Here is a 23968-nt window from a genome sequence, read left to right as displayed (position 1 = left end):
TTTTTCTCTATATACTCAAGCATATTCTCCTTTAAGTGGGAGATTATTGGGGATTAAAGGTTTCTTATACCTAGCCATCTACATTTACTTGTACTTATCGTCTCCACATGTGTACACTGTAGGTGGTGACTACCGCTCATTCACTATCATTTTACTCTTTATTATTATTATGACAAAAAATTAAGGAAAGGCACATAACATGTTGTGACTATTGGAGCTTCCACACATCAATCTCTTTCTTCTTTTCTTGAACCTCCATAGCTCGTATTTCCTTCTTGCTTCGACTCATGCTTCCGCTTGCACTCTACCTTTCACTAAAAATGCTTACACATCATCATTAGCAACTCCTATTGATAGATCTAGGAGCTTCCAAAAGACTCTTGATATTTAATGCATGGTCATTGATGGACAAATTTTCTCTTTTAACTTGGTTAAACTCGAATTTGAGCTGCAGCTTTCTAGCCTTTTTGTTTGCCACGTTCCTCCATGAAATAGTGGGGTTTTTTTATTCCTACAAATAGGCCATCACGTTATTTATGATACTCACAGATGGTGAATATATTACTTTACATATGACTATACATATACACGAGTATAGCTTAGGTGTGCATATGTGGGAAACTTGCATGCCTATATATATGTGTGTCTATGTATGCATAAACTATACGTATGTGTATATGTGTGCATAGCCTATACATATGCATATGCATATGCATATGTGTATCCCTACACGTGTGCATATAGGCTACGCTTACACATATGCACATGCAAATGCATATGCTAAGCATATGCATATGCATACGTGTAAGTGTATGTATATCTATGCATACATATACCTATACCTATGCATATAGGTAGTCATATATGTATGGGTATACATATACATATACATACCATATGCATATGCCTATATGTATTGTTATATCGTGTTATGAGAGTAATCCTATTATGTCACATTTTTGTAGAGGCATCTATTTGTCTTATAAATGCAAACATTGATATGGTCATTATTATCATCTTCGAACCACAAGGATGAGAGAGATAGAATCATGGCCAAGTTAGGGGTCTTTTTGGGCATTACTTTACCCCAGTCAAGCTTTATGAGTATTTGATTACCCCTCTATCTTCTTGACTAGAGACAACTGCACAATCCCTAGCTACTTCAATACTATAGGTCCTAGTACTACTAGCATTACTACTCAATGCAATTGCTCCATCATCTCATCATGGGGTTAGTCCCAAGAGAATAGTAGTAGTAGCCACAAGTACAAGCATAGATAGAAAGGTCTAGGTAGATGATCTATAAGAAGTTACTTTAGTGGTGATTGGACCCCTCTGCATAGGCAACCCACACATATGAAGATAGGCCCAACTAGTCCGTAATGCTACAAGTGGAATCCTCCAAAATGATGAGGAAAAGGAGATCATGAGCTACATGCATGGTATAGTGGACAAAAACTATAGAGATTGCTATAAATTCTACAAAGACCAAGACCTAAGTGCACTTCAAGCAACAATTACTATGATATTCAGAGATTGTTGGGCATGAGAGAGTATAAAAAATAGAATTGCTAACAAGTGGTCCATGGTTAAATTGAGATTAGTCGAAAATAAGAGGAGACTAGAGCAAGTCTTGATCGTAGGGTCAATGTTGATTACTATGTATGGTCTAGAGTGTGTCAAATATTAGAGCAGTGTGAAGCATGGGGTCTTCCACCCACAATAGAGGGAGATCGGAAGAATCTAAGTGGAGTGATTTGGATCATCCCATTTTTGGTCAAGAGGCGTCGATACATGGAAGGCTACTTTTGTAAGGATCTAAGTTTCTTCTTAAGTCTTGTTATGCAACTACTTATGAAGGTGTCATTATAGAGCAAAAATGGTGCAAAGCTAGTGCAAAGTCACCATAACAAGAATTTGTTAAGTCATTTCCTTTGTCAAATACATTATTGGAAGTCCTTAGTTACTCTAAGTTTGAAAATTCCACATCTATAGGCATAGCACATAACAAGGTAGTTGTAGAGGGAGATGGTGGAAAGGGTGAAGAGCATGGTGACGTAGGGGGAAATGATGATGAGGATGATGAGAATGATGAAGAGATTGATGAGAATGAGTTCGATGATGATATCACTTCCAAGGATATAGGATCAATGATTTACATAGTATAGGAGGTAGCATGCTAGGTACTACAAGTTACAATAAGTAGCTTCAAAATCATGTAAACATCTTTCATATACTTTTTGTATATTTCTGGTAATACAAGCCACACTTGGGCATTCCTATTTTGAACATTTTGTTATCTCAAACTATGTTATTATGTGTAGATTCAAATAATAAAAATTGATAATTGAAATGTGGGTGTGGTAGAGTTGGAGTTTTAATTCACTTTTGTTCAAGAGGAAAGTACTAGGGAAACCCTACTAGACTTGCTAAATTATAGGGAGGGCCCAAAGATGATGAAGGAGGAGGAGGTATGGAAGCCCCCCACTCGAGCCATTGAATATTAATAAAAAATTTATTTGATTCTTTGATGGTTCTTACAAGAAAGCATAATGAAGTTTTTGAAGGCCTTTCACCATATGATCTAGGAGGAACATTGATTAGGAAAAGCAAGGATCTAAGTTGCATGTGCAAAGCAACAATGGAGCACAATATACAGTTTTGTAGAAAGACTTATAGGTGGTTCATAACCAAGGGATTAATATTTCAAGGATAAGAGGAAATGCCTTGATAGTGGTAAATCAAGTTTTTGGGTATATCAAGTGAAAGATGTAATATTTATGTAAAGATGTCACAACATAAGAAGACTTTGGTAGAGGTAAAAAAGAATGAATTCTCAAACATATTGATTGATAGAATAATGTTGAGGCTCTCATGGTAATATTTGTGTATGCTCATAAGCTTTCTATATATCATGAAATAAAGGTTCTAGCCTTAAAGGAAACATTTTTAGATAGGCAAGAGAAAGCATACTTTTTAATCAAGAGAGCAGGAAGGTCCATAATACTAAATAAGAATTTGTTCATGAAAGGATTAGATTTAATTATGAGGAGGGTACCATAGAAGGAGGAGATTTACAAGACCTTAGGAAACAATCATGAGGGGGCTTGTGAAGGTCACTTTTCTTTCAAGATCACCCTTTAGAATACATTAGAGAAAGGAACATGTGTGTCCTAGTCTAGGAAGGGATGCCAATCATTGTGTAAATAATTTGCAATGTCAAAAGATGCAAAAACAAGTTTTGAAGTAATGAGCTTAAGAGTTCTATATTGGTCTGTGATGCCATGGAGAGTTGGGGAATAGACAATATTAGACCCTTTCCAATTGCAATCAACATGGAACATGTACATACTCATAATTATGGATTATTTGTCAAAATGAAGAGCCACCAGTGGTATCATGAAGCATGTAGGAAACATCATTTAGGAAAAAATAGATTGCAAGTTTGGAGTAGTACCCTTGCTGATTTTATCAAAAAGAGGGTGTGGCTTTTGAAGGGACTTTGTGGCTTTCCTATGCAAGATGAGTGAAAAATAATCACATGTATAGGATTCCTTACGATCTTAAGCGGAATGTTTTAAAGGTTCAATGGAGAACTTATGACTTAACAAAGATGACTATGTATAGCAAGAAGCATTAGAACTTGGAGTTGCCAAGTGCTTTATGATCTTATAGGAAAATGGTGAAGAAATACTTAGTTCTTATCATTCCAATTGGTGTTTTGAAAAGATGCTATTCTCTCGATTGAAGCACAAGTTTTCACTCAAGCAATGTATAAAGATTTCAATGGAACTAGGGATGCTTATCAAGAGAGATTATGGCCTTTACAACACATATATTTGGATAAAAATTAGGTACACCATTAGTGCCAATGTAGACCTTACTGGTGTGCAATTGAAACAAGTGTCCATTGGATGGAGATACATCATTGGATTCATTTGATTTAGATACATTATGATTTTGAAGCAGCTTGTTTGCATAGTGTGCTTGGTTGGAATAACACACTCTCTCAATGGCCAAAGTGTCTACAAATTGTGCATTGATGTTTACCTTTGTTTTTGCAATTCTTTTCTTCATGAGTAGTTAATCCACATTGATTGCGTTTGAGCCTTGAGTTTCTTGTAGTAATGAAGACATTGTCACAAGTAGTGATTGAAGTACTCCCATTGGATTTAATTTTGCGCTCTCTCTCTCTCTCTCTAGGAAAGCTTCCTCAATTTCACACAACTTCAAATCTTGCATATTGGATAATGTTTCAATTAGATTTTGATAACCATCTACATCAGAGCTTGCTAATAAAATTTCTTTCACCTCATCTTCATCTAATGTGCTTTTCATAACGTCCATTTGTTGTTTAATGCCCTTATATTGATTTAAGTGACTTGTGAGATCTTCTTTTTGGTTTATCTTTAAATTATAAAGTTGCGTTCATATTTTGTACATGGAATACCATCAATGTGATGTATGCATCCATGAACTAAGCCTACTATTATGTATCCCAATGCTTTCTCATTGTTTTCTTCATATTTCTCTCCCATATTTGTTGTGCCTCTCCCAATGATAATGCCTCATAAGCTCTATTTCATAAGAATTTACATCATTTTTTATTGCTAAGTGTGGAACCCAATTCTTGTAAATCTATGAATGACATCTTGAGTTGACATGATGGACATGTCTTATTGGGCTTATAAATACCAATAGTATCTAACTCCATACAAGGATTGAAAATATTCTGAAGGATAGAAATGTATTTAATAAATGCAAGAAAAGACTCTTTTTACAATATCCAATTTTGGAACAGCAAATAATATTAACAGAGGCAAGAGGAAACCATTTTGAAGAACTCTATATGAATGAGCCTTACAAAAAAATGGTTTGCAATATGAAATATGCTTTGGTTATTAAGGTTGAAAACCTTAGTAGCTAAAGCTTTTTTAAAAATGTCTAATCCTCAAATGAGTGCAGCCATTTGTGAATAGAATAACTTAATCATTCCATGCCTTGGAAGTGATGTCAACAAGTTGATCTGCTTTAGAACATTCATGGCAATAGGAGGTGATGAAGCTGGAGATTCAATCTCTCTCTCTCTCTTTTCTTCCTTTTATCTTCTATGTTTCACTTCCTTTAGTAGAAACCTCAAGCTTCGATTTTTTTGGGCATTACTTCTCCCTTGTCTTGAGCTTCTTTGCGCAACTATGGATGCCTCTCTACCTCATAAGCCTCAAGGATGAGACTTTGATACAATTGATGAAATTATGGAGGGTATGGGAGAGCCATTCATAGTAAGAATGTATGTAGAAAGATGATTGAATTATACTTGAGTAAGTATATGAACTTAGCTTTTCATCTTGCACACTCTCCCTTCTCTTTGCTTATGAGTTACATTCAATATATTGTACCTAGCCTCTTTTGGATGCCAAATCATCCATCTTTATCCATCCACATGTCTATCCATTGTCTTAGACCTATTTCATCAAATATGCTAACACTATTCATGTATATGCAAACTTTGTGCCCTTGCCTTCTTGCTTTCTTTGTGAGAGTGAGGCTGAGGGTGAGAATGAGGGATTAAGAGCAAGAGAGTGAGAGATTGAGGGTGAGGGACCAAGAGGGTGAAGCCATCCTATTTTTCTCTCCAAGCACTCTCTCTTGACATGGCCATGCTTACTCTTTTGCATATGGAGGTTATAGAGGATTGAGGGATGAAGGAACACTCGCTTGGGTCATGGAGCTTGCATGTGCGTCCTCATGGTTGGTAGTTTACTACGCAATGCTCACTACAATCGGGTTTCGATCCGCATGTGAATGGCTAGGTGAGAGGTAGCCCATGGATTTAGTTCATTGAAGATCTTGAAATAATAGGAGTATGGTCCCAAGATATTGAGCACTTGTTGCCCAATATTTTGGTTATGTTGCCAAGACTAAGGACACAATGATCGTGAAGTTGGTCGCATGCCACATTTTGCGAAGGGGTGTGGAAATGCCCATTCCAAAATACACATTATTAAGTTAGTTTTCATTTTGTAGGATATTATTGGAGTTTATTTTGAGTTTTCAAAATGGAAAAAAGTGTAATATTTACAAGTTAATGACTAGGTTTTACCATTTAACTTTTTGTTATATCCTTTTTAAAATCATTTATTGATTTAAGAAAAATCATAGGTCAGAAGAAGAAGAAGAAGAAGAAGGGACAAAAAAAGGGAGAAGAAAAAAGAAGAAGAAAAAGTGTGCACACACACACATAGAACTGTGTATAGATATCATTGCATGCACTAACCTTGCCCACACACCTTCACGTGTGCACATAGACCATCATTTGTGCATAGAACCTATGTGCATGTATCAACACCCCTACATGTAGACACATGGATACACATGCACTGATGTGTAGACTAAGACCCTCACGGCTAAAACCTATCACATCCTTGCACATGCATATGCACACATGCACATAGACCCCCACACACAGGCATGTGCACATGCACAAAGACCCATGCATGCAATCACTTACACATAAACCAACACACATACACACAACACTAGTGCATACACACATGACCCCTAAATTGGTGCACACAAATCCTAGGGATCATGAACTTGCATATCTATCCATAGTCACTTGTATACAACTCCCCACACACAAGTACATGCACATGCATGCACATAGACCCCCACACATAGGCATGTGCACATGCACATAGACCCATGCATGTAATCACTTACACATAGGCCAACACGCATGCACAAAACACTAGTGTACATACACAAGACCCCTACATTTGTGCACATGAATCCTAGGATTCATGCACTTGCATATCTACCCATAGTCACTTGTATACAACTCCCCACATGTGCACATGCACACTTGCACATAGCTTTTATGCACTTGTTCAAGACCCATGCACAAATACTTTGGCACATGCACATAGGCACACACACAAGATATCCTTGCACATAGACCCATGTACATAGTCACTTACACAAAGGCCGACACATATGCACATAGCATGTGCACATAGACACATGCACACGCGCACATGCACACATTCACTTGCACACAGGCCCTTGCACTTACACAATCACACGTGCATATAAACTATACCATTTCATATACAACATCTTAGGTCCCACAAAACTAGTATTCTCCCATCACCTATGTGCCTAAGCCTCTAACCAAGCACACTACACCTAGTGCACTCACTCTACTCTTAGGTGCATTCATACACATCCTAGCATACTTGTGTCATTCGAGTGCATAAAAGTGCACAAGTACATGTGCACTACACTAGTGCACACTACATGCTAGTATACCTATTTGCACATAGGACCCATTCATATGCACTCACATAGTGCACCTATTCACTAACTATATCTAGTACATTAGTGCACTACTATGGGCCCATGTAGGTGCATCTTGTGCATTATACCTTACAAAAATGTTGACATTTCATCGCTACACCTACTAAGGTACACTGCTCATAGTAAAGCACTCTCATGAATGCATTAGGGCACACTAAGCTTTGATGATCATTCACCCCCACATACACTGGTGCACTAGTTCACTACATCTTTGGAGATCACAAGCACACATGTGCACGAGAGCACCAGGGCTAGTGCACTCACTTGCACTAGAAACCATTGGTATTGCACACGTACATTCAAAAATAATTTATTGTGTGCACATTGAGGCACATCCCACATTAGTATACATAGGCTAGGTACAACTGCACCACCATTTAGATGCATCTTAGGCCATCTCGTGCACCCATGCACTAAACACCTTAGCCTTACACCTTGAGTTAGTACACATTTTCCCTATTAGAATAGATTATTTAATTTCTCGTACTGGAACTTTCATAGCAATCCTAATTTCTTAGTGCACCTTGGGTGTGCATACACTGAGGGCATGCACATTGTACTAACCTAACGTCCCTTCCAACTTAGGTACACATACATATGCAATCACACTTTTGTGCACATGAGTGTTGCACTCACATACACCTATTCCACTCCTCAATTAAGATTACCTTCAATGCATCACACACTTGCATTAAGCACTCCCACTTGCATGTGTGTAAGCTCTTGTAATTGCATGTAGCTCATTTTGCATCTAGAGTATGAACACATAATTAGTGAACTTCTAGTGCACATAGTGCACTTTTTGCACTATCCATGCACTCATACTAGAAAAATATACTATCATTCACCCAATGTATGGCAAAACCATCACACGTAACTCACATTTATCTCTACCTGTAGGCCACACACATGGGCATATTGTGGGAGAGGGGCCATCCTTGCTTATCATCATTTTCCTTGCTATTAAAACTTCTAGGGCACATATCCCCAACCTTAAAACATATTCCAATGCATCCATGAAATCCTGTAGGATATTACCTTAATGTGTAGGTGCACAATATGAGTACGCAATGTTTGAGGCACATGTACACTAGAGTAGCACAATAGTCCATTGCATTGTGCACTAGCGCATCAACCTCTTCTCTTGCACACACCATATATAGACACATATTCTTGCACATGTAGGCAAATCCTTAGTGCACTATCATCACACATGGACATATAGCCTAGTTTGCACACTCTGGTACTGATAGTTTTATATACACATGGCAACCCACATATCCATCCTAGGATCCACGTATTTACACATTTACGTTGCATCTCACATCCACAAACATATAGGTCTAGGGCACATAGGTTACGTCACACCATTGCACATAGAGACTTGGTTGTGCAAGTGAAGTTTAAGGCATGGATACTAAACCAAAATTGGGAATACAAGGATTTGAGGAAAGTGAAAGTTGAGATACAAGGAACTAGAGAGACTAGAAGCTTAGGAGCCAAGAAAGCAAAAGGTGCCATAATCATTGACATCATTGTTGACTTACATATGGCTTATGTAAAAGGCCTACATGTTGTTTTAAGCATTCACAAGTGTTTGCAAGGAAGGAAAGCTTGCTTGTGCACTATAGACTTGCACATAATTGAAATCGAGAAAAGGTGTAGTCTTTGCTTGTGTGATAGTCAATATATGACCAAAAACTTGGACTTCCTAATCTCTTTTTTTATCTGGTCCCCATCAAGAATAGAAACCCTTATGCTAGCAAAAAGTATTGGATAATTGCCTACTCATAATGAGTTCTTCTAAATACTCTAGGAAATTAGACCTCTCCACAATGACCCCAAAATTCATCCAAGAAAATGGCAATGGTGCAAACTATCTAATAGATACCGCGGGAAGTGAGAGGATCGAGTGCTCTAATGTTGCCATAGCTAAATTCATTGGGAAGACAAGCAACTACTATCAGGGGCCATGACTACTTAGGAGCCTAGAATCTCCTAAATCATCTTTAACCAAGAAAAAATAGGAAGCCTAGTAGCAATAACCTTGCTCAGTTACTCAACCGATGTAAATAATCCCACAAAAGCTAGCCAAGGATATTGCCACTGCCTGCTAGACTAAGGATTTGACCTAGAATGCAATCAATCCCATTGACAAAAGTAGCCTGTCCTTTTACTCAATTGCTACTACTTCCAAATGGAGATCTCAACAATCCCGACCTTTGCCTGTGACAATAGTGGCCATATCCATAGAGGAATATGCCTTTGTTATTCCATTCTCATGAGTGATGTTTCAAAAATTGTCTTTGTCACATTGAAAATATCTAGATCACTTAAGGCCTAGGATCAAGAAGAAATCTCTTGAAGAGATGGTTGAACAAATAGCACAACAAACTAATGAGCCATAAATGAAGTATTTAGTCAAGCTAGATAATAAGATAGCATCACTCACACATCCACATGTTTACATTGATATTGGAAAGCCAATAAAAGAGCACACAATCTATCAAAAAAGCCATTGACATGGGACAAGCAGCAACACATCTGCTCCTGTTACCTAGCCATTACCAAATAAGTCATGTAAGGTATACCAAAAGCCATAGCTAAAGAGTTGTCATTAATTCCCTATTTCTATACCACCCTTCATGAGATGAACAAAGAAAAACTAAAGGCAATAGAGTAGAAAGGAAAAGAACAAAGTACCTTTTAGCATAAATGGCATTCTAACTACATTCTAATAGCTAAAATTGGCCATTTACAAATGACAATAGTTGAGAAAAGGAAAGCTCTTTGGACTTCCCTACATGACCCTACATATGCTCTTTCTACATCCTTACGCATCCTATCACTCCATGATGGTGTCAAGCTTTTTGCCTTGTCCAACAACATCCCTTGTATGAAGGAAATAGAGAGGAATGCACAATGGAAGGAGCAATGGCAAGAGATATGAGGCATAATAGTTTTTCTTCTTCTTCATTTTCATTATTTTTCTTCCTTCATTCTTTACTGATACACCACAAGTATCCTCTAAAGTCATAGATACCCAAGTTTGACATTTTTAGGACTCTTCACACACTCTCTCTATTTATACATAGGATATGACTTATCCTATGCTTTATTTCTCAACACTTCCCCTCAAGCTCAGAATGAGCTTGCAAATACAACATATCCCAAGTGCACTCCTAAAGTACTCAAACTTACCCTTTCGTAATACTTTGGTAAAGATATCCACAACTTTGACATGTACTGAGTCTATCTCTCCATTCTCTCTCTAATGAAGTGGTGGTGCACCTTGATATGCTTCATTCTTGCATGGTAGAAAAGGTTCTTTGCTAACATGATGCTACTAATATTATCATAATACATGATAAGTACACCATCTATCTCTATTCCCATATCACATAGTAACAATCTCAGCTATGTTTGCTCAAATGCTGCCACCAATATGGTATCTCTATACTCCACTTCTATGCTAGATAAATCAATTTTTGGTTGTTTCTTGTTGCTCCAACTTACCATGGTTGAACCAAATGAGAATGCATATCCACTATTGGATCTCCTATCCATGATACTTCTAGCCCAATTTGCATTTGTATAGCCAAACAATGCAAGCTTGATCCCTTTCTTATAGAACAAGCCAAAACTAGCTGTCTTCTTCACATATCTCAAGACTCTCCTCACTATATCCAAATGTGACTTGCATGGTTTTAGCATAAACTGACTAATGACTCTCACTAATTAACTCAAGTCAAGTATACTAATGGTTAGGTATATTAGGCTACCAAACATCTGGCTAAACATAGTAACATCTTCCTAATATTGACATCATCCATCATCTTAATGTATGATCCAAAGTATCCATTGGCTTATATCCTGTCATTCCATACTTGTCTAACATCTCCAATGAGTATTATCTCTACACTAGCCAAACTCCATGTGGACTATCAATCACCTCAATGCCAAGAAAGTACAATAAGACAAGGTCCTTAAATGTACAACTCCTTGTGCAACCCATGCTTTACTTTGGAAATATCTCTCTCTAGAGTACCTGCAATGATGAGATCATCAACATAGATGACAAAAACAACCATTCCATATTTTGCATGTCTGACATAAAGTGAATAATCAGCCATTTTTTGCTGAAATCCCATGCTACACAAGAACTCACTAATCCTCTCATACCAAGCTATTGGTGCTTACTTCAATCTATACAATGTCTTCCTCAATTTGCACATATAATGTGCATATTTATGGTGACCATATCCTTCCAGCTGATCTATGTATATCTCTTCCTCTAATGTATCATTCAAGAAAGCATTCTTTATGTCCATTTGGTATAATTTCCAACCATAAATAGAAGCTCGGGGAAGTTATATATGTATGTCCTCTCTGTGCGTTCAAGGCCTATTTATAAATATCCTTATCTGTAACTTTTTCAAGAATAAAACATAACCATTTTCTATTGTAAAAAATGTATAAAATTGGTATTTTAAAAAGACCTTATTTTAAACCCACATGATGCACACATATATTCATGAGTAACTTACCCAAGAATAGAAGCCAATGCAATAACTAATCTCAATGTAGTCATCTTAGCCACTGGACTAAATTTCTCTTCATAATCCAAACCATACGTTTGAGCATAACCTTTTTGCAATTTCCCTCTTGCCATAAGGCAATTCAACTAGATCTCATGTCTTGTTCTTTTTAAGTGCATCCATCTCTTCATCCATAGCATTCTTCTAATCCTTATTTCCAATTGCCGCTTAAGAATAAGTGGGATCAACATGCTAAACATAAAATGTCGTGTATGTATAATGCATCTTTATGAAGCCATTATATGTCAATCTATCCACAAGATGCCTCCCTCTCTCTAATCTCCTCAAACAGTGATGCACTAGATGGTGTGGTAAAATATACTTTCTTGCACTCCTTATTCCTAGAGTTCTTACATCGGGTATGTCAAACTCATCATCTGTAGACTTATCCTTAGAACTTTCATCTATAGATCTCTTCCCTTGTGCAATCGCTTCTCTCTTTTGTGTACTTCTCAATTTCCCACTCCATGAACTATAGCTGCCATTACTTTCTTCATGGTCTTTAGGTCTAGACATATCCTTAACATGATGATTTATTTGACCATTATTTGTTGCAATTTTATTTATATACCCATCATCATCACTACTCTCATAGACATCCATGTCAACTTTATCTTTTGATCAATACCAAGACTCATATTCACTGAATCTCACATTCTTGCTTATGTGAACCTCTTTAATAATAGGATCATAATATTTGTAGCCCTTCTTCTCATCTAGATACCAAAGAAAAATTCATTTAATAGCTTTTGGTTCCATCTGCTTCCTCAAATCATCAGGATTATGCACATAGCATACACAACGAAACACCCTAAGGTATGCAACTATAGGTATCTTGCCATACATCTTCTCATGTGGAGACATATGATGCATCAAAGCTATAGGTGACCTATTCATGATATGGAGTATAGTATATACTACCTCAACCCAATAGGTCAAGGTCATGTGCATTTGATTCATCATTGCCCTTGTTGCTTCCACAATAATCCAGTTCTTCCTTTTTACCACACCATTTTATTGTGGTGTATATATGCAAAGTGACTTGTTTTTTGATCCCAAGGTCTCTCAAATAGTAAGAGAACTCAGTTGACATATATTCTCCATCATTATTTGATCTCGCACATTTAATGTAGTCCCCAATTTTTTTTCCATAGCCTTAAACTCCAAAAAAAATTTATATGCTTCACTTTTGTGTTCCAAAAGTATAGTTATGTCATCTTTCTAAAGTCATCAATGAAAGTGATATAGATCTACATTTCCACTCAATGATACATGGGCCCTAACTATTGAAATGTATCATTTCCAAAGGATAACCATTCACTCTCCCCCTCTTTGGAAATGGAAGTCTAGACTGCTTTGCCAAACTAAGAAGCCTCACATTGATCATAATTTACATAACCAAATTGCGTAAGTCCACAATCCACATGTCTAGAATACATCTATTAAAGCCTTTGCAAATTCACATGTCAAATCCTTCTATGCCATAGTTCTACATCTTTATCTTGTCCATGCCCTGTCTCAACATACATATAGCTTTGAATTATGGGAAATCCTACATCCAAAGCAAATAACTTGCCTTTCTTTTGACCAGGACCAATAAACCTACTAGGTTTTCAATTCTTGAACTCCTCAATGAAACAACCTTACTTGTTAAACCTCACTTGCAATCCTTGATTAGCTGTTTGACCAATTGATGCCAAATTCATAGTGATACTAGGTACATTCCATCTCTAGCCACTAGAGGCACACTCCCAATATGAGTTATATTATGCAATGTGTCATCTCTTGTAGCCACATACTCTTCAGTTTGCATTTGTTTCTTTTCATCAAACAATTTTGCATGGTGAGTCATATGGTTTGTAGCACTTGAATAAAAAAACCAATCATCCTCTCTAGGAGGGTGCATCATATTGCTAAGTACAAGCTCCATGGTGAAGAGATGATCTCTAGGTGATGAACTACCCTTAGAAACATATCCATTCCCACTATATCCACTTGCATAGTGCCCAAATTGGGTCCTTCCTTGACCCCTAACCATAGCATTTTTCTTGTGAAAGCACTCTCTCTCAAAGGGGCCAAACTACCCACAATAATGACGTATACAATCACTTTGTGGACTATAGTGTCCTCTGCCTCTAGGATAGGATCTCCCCCTACTCTAGGCATACAATCACCATGTCCAAAAGTACTACGACCTCATAAAAAATTATTTCCATGGCCATAAGATGATCATCTAGCTCTAGATGAACTACCATGGCTTCTCACCAATGATAAAACACACTATCCTAATCTGCATTCTTTCCACTGCTAGATGCATTGAGGCCCAACTTAATCTCTTCCATAAGAAGCAAAGCAATCAACTCTTCAAAATTTGGCATAGAGCCTCCCCTCACTAAAATGGAGGTATCAAGGGACTTGTATACTGGTCCGAGTTTGTTTAGAGTGATAGATACCAAATCATCATCATCAACTAGTGCATTTACTGAAGCAAGATCTTCTACAACCTAGTTTATTTTTGTCGCATAGTCACTAGTGCTTCTATTTCTCTCCATGCACCATGCAACCTCTTCTTTATTGCAATTTCCTAGCCTTTGTACATGTTCCATACATATTTTGAATTATTTTCCAAGCACCTTTGCAAGTATTTTCCTTTGTAATGTGAGGAATCAATGTTTCTCAAATACATATAAATATTCAGTGTAAGACTTTTTTGTTTTTGCTAGCCCAATCCTTGTATGTATTTTTCTAATCTTCCATGGGCTCATCAAGTAATTTTGGACATACATCTTCACCTCTAGGGAGGTCCTTAAGACATCTTCCTATCAAGAAAGTCTCCATATGGTAGGATCATACACTGTAGTAGTCCTTTGTCAATTTGTTACCCACAATTTGCATAGTCTATGTAGTTTTTGAGATTATGTTGGCTGCAAATTTAGTAAGATTAGCTATATGTAATATGAGAAACCTATATCCAAGCATGTGAAAAAACTGACCATCAACTAGTATGCAAGCATGTGAACAAAATTGAGTATCAAAATAGGTCAAAATCAAGACCATAAAGCATTCAAAATCCCTAAGAAAATGCATATAAATTGAGTTTCACTTCAATAAGTATTGTACATATATCCAAATACTATCACATGTGCCCATACATCATGCCCATATGTCAAACATTGGCTGTCTAGCAAAGAACTAGTGAAAATGGGGCTCAAATGGTGCCATATGACCAAAAAACATCAAAACATGGGTCTAAAATTGACCAATTTTCTTGATATTTTTCAATAACTTTTCATACTAGGAATGAAGGTCTAAACAAGATCAACCCACAATAAATTTATCAAAAATTTTCTGACACTTTCTTCCTTTCAAATTAGCACCCGAAAATGACATAAAACTGGCATTTTAGCCTTAAACCAAGCTAGTTCAACTTCTCCAATGTGAACAACCCAATAGTGAACTAGTTTGTGAAAACTAGTTCAACCTTTGCCAACCGGAAGTGTGAATATAGTTGCTAAAATATCTAGTTCAATCTTTGTTTAGTGTGAAAAGTCACAGGAGGTGGAACCGGTTTAGGACATTTGATAGTGTAAAAGGGCTTTAGTTAATTGAGGATTAAACTAAGGCTTTAAAAAGTCTTAATAATTAAGCTTTTGGGATTGAAGGTAGCCATTTTTTTGGCTACTCTTGATCATGTGAGGCCTCCAATATGTAGTCACCATGGTTGTCTACAACAAAGACACACTCATTACCGCTAGGTTAGAGATAGAGCTCAAGGCTCTCTTTAGCACTAGTCTTGTAATTTGCCACAGAAGTGGCTGCAAGCCGCTTTAGTGGCTTAGGTCCTATTTCACTATATTTGGGATAACTTTGGCATATGAAATCAAAATGGGATGTTATAAAACAATACAGTAGAAAATTTAGAACAAGATTCGAGTGAAAAATCATTTTCTATAGAAATTAGATTTTCAAAAGTCCTTGAAAATCGATTAAAACAACACTTACCAATGCTTTTATAAAGCTCTTGAAAGAGTTGACAATTTTTATCTAGTTGAAACTTTATGAATGGGAATGCACCACACACACACACACGCACACACGCACACACGCACGCACGCACATGCGCGCGCGCGCGCGCACACACACACACACACGCACGCACGCACGCACGCGCACGCGCACGCACACGCACATGCACACGCACACGCACACACACACACACACACACACACACACACACACACACACACACACACACACACACACACACACACACACACACACACACACACACACACACTTCACACACACACACACGCACGCACGCACACACGCACGCACGCATGCACGCACATGCGCGCGCGCACACACACACACACACACACACACACACACACACACACACACGCACGCACACACGCACACACACTTCATGAAAATTTTAGTTTTATTAAAAAAAATTGAGATGGTTTTGATTAAAAGTACAAAAGTTTTTCAATATTTTGTGAAAATGGTATAAAAGGTGGACATAGACATATATGCTTCCTTACTTTCTTTTGACACTCTCATTATGGATTTTTTTATACATGGTCTAAATTGCCACAAAAGTTGCTTTTCTACTACAAGTCTAGTGCTAATGGCAATGATTAATCTCCTCTTTCTCTATCAACTCCATAAACCCTTTGTTTCATTTTTTCCAAGGAGGCCTTGTGCTTCTCAAAAGTAGAACCTGTGCTTTTTCTTCACAAGCAAGACCCTTGCTCAATCTTGGGCTTGAGCTCAAGCTACCCCCTTTCTTTCAAAAGAAAGTGCCAATACCCAAAATGCAAGCTCCAATGTCCCAACAATCCAATGTACTTGTTTCAAGTGGATTAGTCCAAGATTAGTATCTGATTTGATGGTGGATAGCAAGCTTTTAACTCAATGTAGACCTCAATTTGATGCACTTCTCAATCCAAGATTTTGATCTTGCACTCTTGGTTTGATATCAAATCAAAAGAATAGAGATGAATGCATAACAAAAGGCAATGACAAGAAATATGGAGGCTCAATAGTTTTTTTACATTTTTATCTTCATTCTTCTTCTTCCTTTATTCTCTACTAATACAGCACAAGTATCCTTTAAAGTGATAGATACCCTTTGATCTTTGTAGGACTCTTCACACACACTCTACTTTATTTATGCATACATAGGATATGGCTTATTCTATGTTTTATTTCTCAATATTGTATGATAAACTTCTTGTAGAAGAAGAGCTACATGTGGCTAGCAGGTTAGGAGTAGGAAGCACGGTATTTGATGTCAATGCATATACATTTTTCCCTACCCAAGACCTAATGATTCTAGATGGCTATGCTTCACTTTAGTACAACCTTGACTTCTTCAAGTGGTTAAATCCATGGTTGAGTGACATGAAACCTTATCTATCTCTTTATTCGGTCCTAGTGCAACCCACTCCTTCATATTAGGATACAAGGCAAAGTGAATTTCCCATGACCTTCCCTCATAATACCTCCATAATACTAGAGGAGAAAAGACCAGTAAGCATGAGCATCTAGGCCAAGAGTCCATATCTCCTGAAAAGGCTCTTAAAAGAGAATCTAAAAGGGAAGAACTACAGTCCTTAAAGGCACATCCACAAGGGACTAGAGATTCATAACCCCTTAACCCTAGGATTCCTTCCAAAAAGACCTAGAATCTAATATAGTAGTTTCCCTCAACTACTATAAATACCAAACCCACTAACTCGGTAATTAATACTTTCCATTAAGATATGGAAACACAATAGTTGCGCTTCCCAACTGCAACTAAATCCACTAACTTTACCAAGTAGCATACTCTGAATGCCTTAGTAAAAATGATACTAACACAAATCCAACGAGCCCAAGTGAGTCAACAACTCTCAAGTCATGCTCAACCTGACCAAAGCCTCTAGCTCAATTGAAACCTAACTTGCAGCTAAGAGAATTAAAGGATATTGCAGTGGACATTGTCCAAAATGAAAATCAAATAGAGACTACTTGCCTTAAGAAATTGAGTGATAAAATCATGTTCCTTTCTTGTCTCTATGCCCAGTATGATGTTGGAATCCTACTTGAGGAATTCTTAGCATGCCCATTATCTTAGGAAGAGTAGGAATATCTCAACAAGCAATATATTGACCACATAGACAACCTTCTAAGACTCATTCCTAATGAGGAAGCTAAGGAACATTCTTTGGTCTCCACATTTTGTAATGCATTATGCCCCCCCAAGCCATTGAGGAAATACCAACACTAGAATAGAAAGGAGAGGGTGGAAGCTCATTCGAGCAAGTATGGTACACTATGAGAGCCTCAATAGCTGAACTTCAAAGTCAGCTCATGACCATTTCAGAGCCGACACAAGGTATATGGAAATCTCAAATTGATCCAATGTACACAACTCCAACTTCTCTCCAAGTACTTGCCATTATACGAGGAGTCATGCTAGCTAGACAACTCTTAGACCTTCCCTTTCTTGACAAAATACTCATAGAATAATAGCTCCATGTTGCAAGTAGATTAAATCAAGGGGGTGTGGTACTTGATATTGCAGTATATCTAGCCCTATTTGCACAATTGCCACAACTTCTTAACACATACATTGCACTCCAATACAATCCAAACTTCTATTAATGGCTCACATCTTGGCAAAATAACCCTGTACCACAATCCACAACACTTGTAAATTACAATTTTATATAGAAAAAAAATGAAAAACATCAAAACATCCATGTACAACACACTATTAGTATCCATGCAAAGCTCGGAAGCATTGCTATATTTTTTGTGTGAGGAGAGAGCAAGTAGAATAAACTTAGTGTTAACAACATGAACTAGTAAGTGATGTTAAACAATCATTCTCAAAATTTTAAATCCTCATTGAGCTTGACTACATATGCTCTTTTTTTTTATCAAGTGAATGTAGAGTACACTATTAGTATCCATGTACAACACACTATTAGTATCCATGCAAACCTCGGAAGCATTGCTATATTTTTTGTGTGAGGAGAGAGCAAGTAGAAGCAACTTACTATTAACAACATGAACTAGTAAGTGATGTTAAACAACCATTCTCAATTTTTTTAAATCCTCATTGAGCTTGACTACATATGCTCTTATTTTTTATCTTAAGGCAACAACAAAGGAGTAACAAGTCAACAAGCTATGGAAGAACTCATGGACACAAGGAAGACTAAAGACATATATGTGTAGGACAAAATCCAAGGGAACAATTCATTCTACCATTCCAACACATTATTAGTTTTTGTGACTTAAACAAGTTTTAACTCCAAGGGACCTCACATGCCACCTCAAGCTCTTTACCATTCCAACATGAAGTGCAAAGGCCACCAAGATATTCAATCATCCCTTGAGCATCCCTCTCATCAACAAACAGGTTCTTCACAACATCCAATCAAGACTAAATACTCAATGTGTAATCATTCTCAGCATTCCAAATGTTCATTATCCCTTTGATATCTCTTGTAAGGCTAAAAGCCTCATTGCATGGTATTGTTATATTATTTAAAAAAAAACATGCACAATCATTGCACTGCATGTAGGGGCTCTTAAATTATGTATGCTTGGTGGCCTTAATCAATTGACTCTATCCCAAATCCCCTAACCCTTTTGCTTGTTCCTTGTAAAAATATTTAGGATGCATGCTAGGGTGGATCACTATTGAGCAAGTGGGCAATCATAATGGACCATAAGAAATGACAAAAGAGAGAAACTAATATTACTCAAGCATAATGAAAGTACAATTGAATGAGAATGATTGATTGAATGAGTGTGGGGATGAGCGTCTTTTATAGGCTTATAGTAGGTGGTATTGGTGGGTGGAAAAAAGGTGGAAAGGGACCATGGTATTCACCAAGTGTGGTTTTAATAAACCATGTATGCATGACTAGTCTAAGGCTTTGTTTGTTGTGTGATTTTTTGCCTTGCTATTCATTACAAAGAGGATTTATAGTGGGTGTGATTGCATATTTCTCAATAGCCCTCCTCAATCACAACCAAGAAAAGAACTGAGTATACATAGGCCATCATGAGTAGAACCTTGCTAAGTGTAGACATGGAAAATTCAACCATATAAAGCTAGAGACTGTCACAAAGCAAGTGATCATATCTAGGTGGTAGACTCTTGACAAGTACACCAATGCAAATGTCTTCGTCCATCTTCAAGTTGATTCTTGCAACTTGTGTTAACAAGCTTTCCATATAATTCAAATGAGTTGCAAGTGGAGTAGTACTCTTCATTTCAAGCCTAAAAAATTCAATTAGCAAACCATATTTGGAGGATTTTGAATGAGCTCCACATAAGATTTCTAACCGATCCCATGTTGCTTAAGAGGTTTCACAATCATCAACATTATGAATGTAGCTATCATCAAGTTCAAGATTGATAATAGCTTGAGCCCTATCATCATTTTTATCCCATATTATTGAGAGTTTAGCTTCCCTTGGCTTCTTCTCTTGACCACTTGTGATTGAACACAAGCCTTTTTTCATCAGGATGAGTTTGATCCTTGTGTGCCATGTGTGGAGGTGGACACCTTTGAATTGACTTAGAGGTGAGTCTTTGCATGTTTTGATAGCAAGAGCAGCAGTGGATGACTAAAATTTGATCAGAAAAAGAGTTGAAATAGAATGTGTCAAAGGACACAAGGAGCACTAGTGTTAAATAACACTATGTGAGTATGAAGAGGTACTAGCTTAGTTAAAATTGATGTTGGATCCCTTCCTTACTGACTTGATGTGGTAGTTTTGCTCTAGAAACTAATTGTTGGAGTAGATCAAAGAGTCAATGACATGAATGAGCCAAAGGGAAGGGAGAGAATGAGGAGATATAGGAGCCTGAGGTTAAAACCTATGGCTTTCTCTTTTCGGGTTTTTGGTGAGTGACTGCTCTTCTACTCACAATGGGTCAAGGAGCGAACCATTTGACCAAACATTTGATGAGGAAGAAGCTCAAGTGTCATGCTTCAAAATCCCTATTGTATTTATTAGCATCATTGCGCATATAGGTCGAGTTGACAATATGACCAGAATAGGCATAGAAAATGGCATCATGTAGGAATAATCATAATGTTGGAGCAAAGAATGGACAATGCCATAGAGGTACTAGGCTAGAGTATCTAGAGAAGAGGAGGATACCCCGAGAAGAGAATAGAAGTTGAAATGGCCTTGTTGGAGAGATCTAGGTCCTCCAAGAAAGGTAGGTAGCTATGGAGGTAGGTGAGAAAATCATGAAGAGAAAGGAGCCAAAATTCAACTTGTATGATGAGCTATTTGACTTGACTAATAACCCTAGTTACTTATTAGCATTGAGATCCACTCTGATACCATATGTAAAAATATTGAGGATGTACGCTATGGTGGATCACTAATGAGCAAGTAGACAATCATAATGGACCATAAGAAATGATAAAAGAGAGCAACTGATATTGCTAAAGCATAATGCAAGTACAACTAAATGAGAATGATTGATTGAATGATTGTGGGGACGAGTGCCTTTTATAGGCTTACATTAGGTGGTATTGGTAGGTGAAAAAAGGTAGAAAGAGACACTGGCATTCGCCAATTGTGGTTTTAATAAACCTTGCATACATGACCTAGTCTAAGGCATTATTTGTAGTGTGATCCTTTTCCTTATTGTTCATTACAAAGAGGCTTTAGAGTGGGTGTGATTGCACATTTCTCAACATTCCTCCCCACATTTACTTAGGGCAGATCAAGGGCAAGACATACCTAGGCAACATACTTTACCTATGGTTACCCTGATTTACATACCCATTTTCTTCTTTGTATCACATAAATGCCACCGATAAAGCAAGGAAAAAGCATTAAAAGATAAAACCGTTCTCTTCAATTTCAATGGAAGCAGCTACAACTACTGAAGACCCTCATTCTCATGCCATTCAACTACAATACATCTTATCCATTATATTAATGATGTCTTTAGAATCTTCTTTGAGTGCAATTTCAATTAGCAATAACACTTTTTTCCTTATCTTGAATAACAACACCACCATGAGGAACCAGAATGGCAATCTTCTAACTAAGTAATACCTAAGTATTCACGTGCACTCATGTAATATTTGCACCACAACCTATGTACGATTTGGGTCCTCAAGTGTGGGACAACACTTCAAGGTCACTTGGGGTTCAACGCGTCTCCTATACCAACAAAATATGTCATGTGCACGATAATAAGACTATCACTTTCCCTTAAGGAGTAGCTGCAAAAGACTGTCCCTTTTCTCTAAGGAGTAGTTGCACAAGAGGTTTTTTCAATTGCAAGTACTGAAGATCCCAAGGAGTAATACACCATTGGCTCATCTTCAAGTTCTTTTACTCTCGACCTGGTACTTTTTCCCTTTGACCACCATAAGAACTGACCATGAGAAGGATCACCATCAATACTACTAGGAGAATCCCAAGAATATTCTGAACTTCAGTGACAAGATCACCTATCACCACTACAACCACAACTTACCTTACACCAATAAGCTTTTGCCATCAACACATTAAAGAACTCCAAGGACAACACACGACAGTCCCTAGCATCCACATCTTCGGTGTAAGCTAAAGCATGCCAACTATGATAGAGAGTGCCATGGGATTGACACTCATCTTTAGGAGGAGGATAATGTTAACCTCCAAAAGAAGTAAGTAATGTACAATCTACATGCAAACACAATGAAGGAGCCTAACTTTTAGAGTATTAGCCACAATATAATGTTCATGAAGCACTTACACATTTGAATTGCCAAAAGTTTACATAATGTGTAATTTTTAATATTAGAGTGGCTCCTGAGGAAAAATTGCAAAGGTTCTAGTTCATTGTCACCATAGGAAAAGCATGCAATAAGAGATGACCAATCTTAAGGCCCAAAGAGTGAGATGGATGCCCAAGAGGGATGGGGAAATCCTAACACTAAAAAAGTATATAAAAAGGATGAGAATGAATAGAATAAGCTATTCATTTATGTTCAAACTTTGTGCACTTGCCCTTTTAATTTCTTTGTGTGTGAGAGAGTGAGGGTAAGAGTGAGAGAGTGAGAGCAAGAGAGCAAGAGAGAGTGAGGGTGAGGGACCAAAGGGGTGAAGCTCTCCTATTGTTTTCTCCAAACACTCTCTCTTGCCACGTGCATGCTTACTTGTTTGCATGTAGAGGCCCTAGAGGGTTGAGGGACAAAGGAGCATTCCCTTGGCTCATGAAGCTTGTGCCTATATATATCATAATTGGTGGTATGCTATGGAATGCTCACTACAATTGGATTTCAGTGGCTAGGTGAGAGGTAGCCCAATGATTTCATGCATTGAAGCTCCTAAAATAACAGGAGTTTATCAAATGGTTCCAAGACGTTGAATGCATGTTGCCCAACAATAAAGCAAGGTGTTGATTTTTGGGTGCCAACAAAAGGATTATATTATAGAGGTGGTAGAGGTTGTGTAGGAGAGTGAAGATCATCAAGAAGAGAGGAGATAATGAAGATAGGAGCTTCTCACAAAGGTGCCAAGAGTTGTGGCAAAAGATAGAGAGAGTTTAAAGTACTTAATCCCATGATCTATACAATATGTTATGAATTCATTTGAAGTAAATTTACTCCACCTTCCTGCCAGATTTTTTTCTACCAAACTATGCTAATATTTAAAAATTGCAAAGGCTTTTCTCTAGTTTTCAAAAAATTGTACCCATGTCTTCCTATTGTAGTGGTTAATTTTTATATATATGTCACGGATCTCATTCTCAAAATTCACAAAAGGAGACAATGGGTTTTTTGAATCAATTACTTCGTGATAGGCTTCATAGGTTTGGAAGAAGTTGTTTCTTAAACAATCCATTTTCCAAGAAAAGCATGTACCAATATGATCTTAAAAATTCAACATGCATATGTAAAAAATGCCAAAATAACAAAAGAGAAACAAAAGAAATATGGCAACGCATTTCATTTTTAATAAAATAAGTGTTTTAAAAAATTATT

Source organism: Lygodium microphyllum, chromosome 9 (assembly GCF_053477565.2).
Source record: "Lygodium microphyllum isolate KBCC chromosome 9, Lygodium_microphyllum_v1.1.10, whole genome shotgun sequence".
NCBI lineage: Eukaryota > Viridiplantae > Streptophyta > Polypodiopsida > Schizaeales > Lygodiaceae > Lygodium > Lygodium microphyllum.
The sequence above is the reverse complement of the archived record's forward strand: the minus strand, read 5'-3'. Positions refer to the sequence as shown.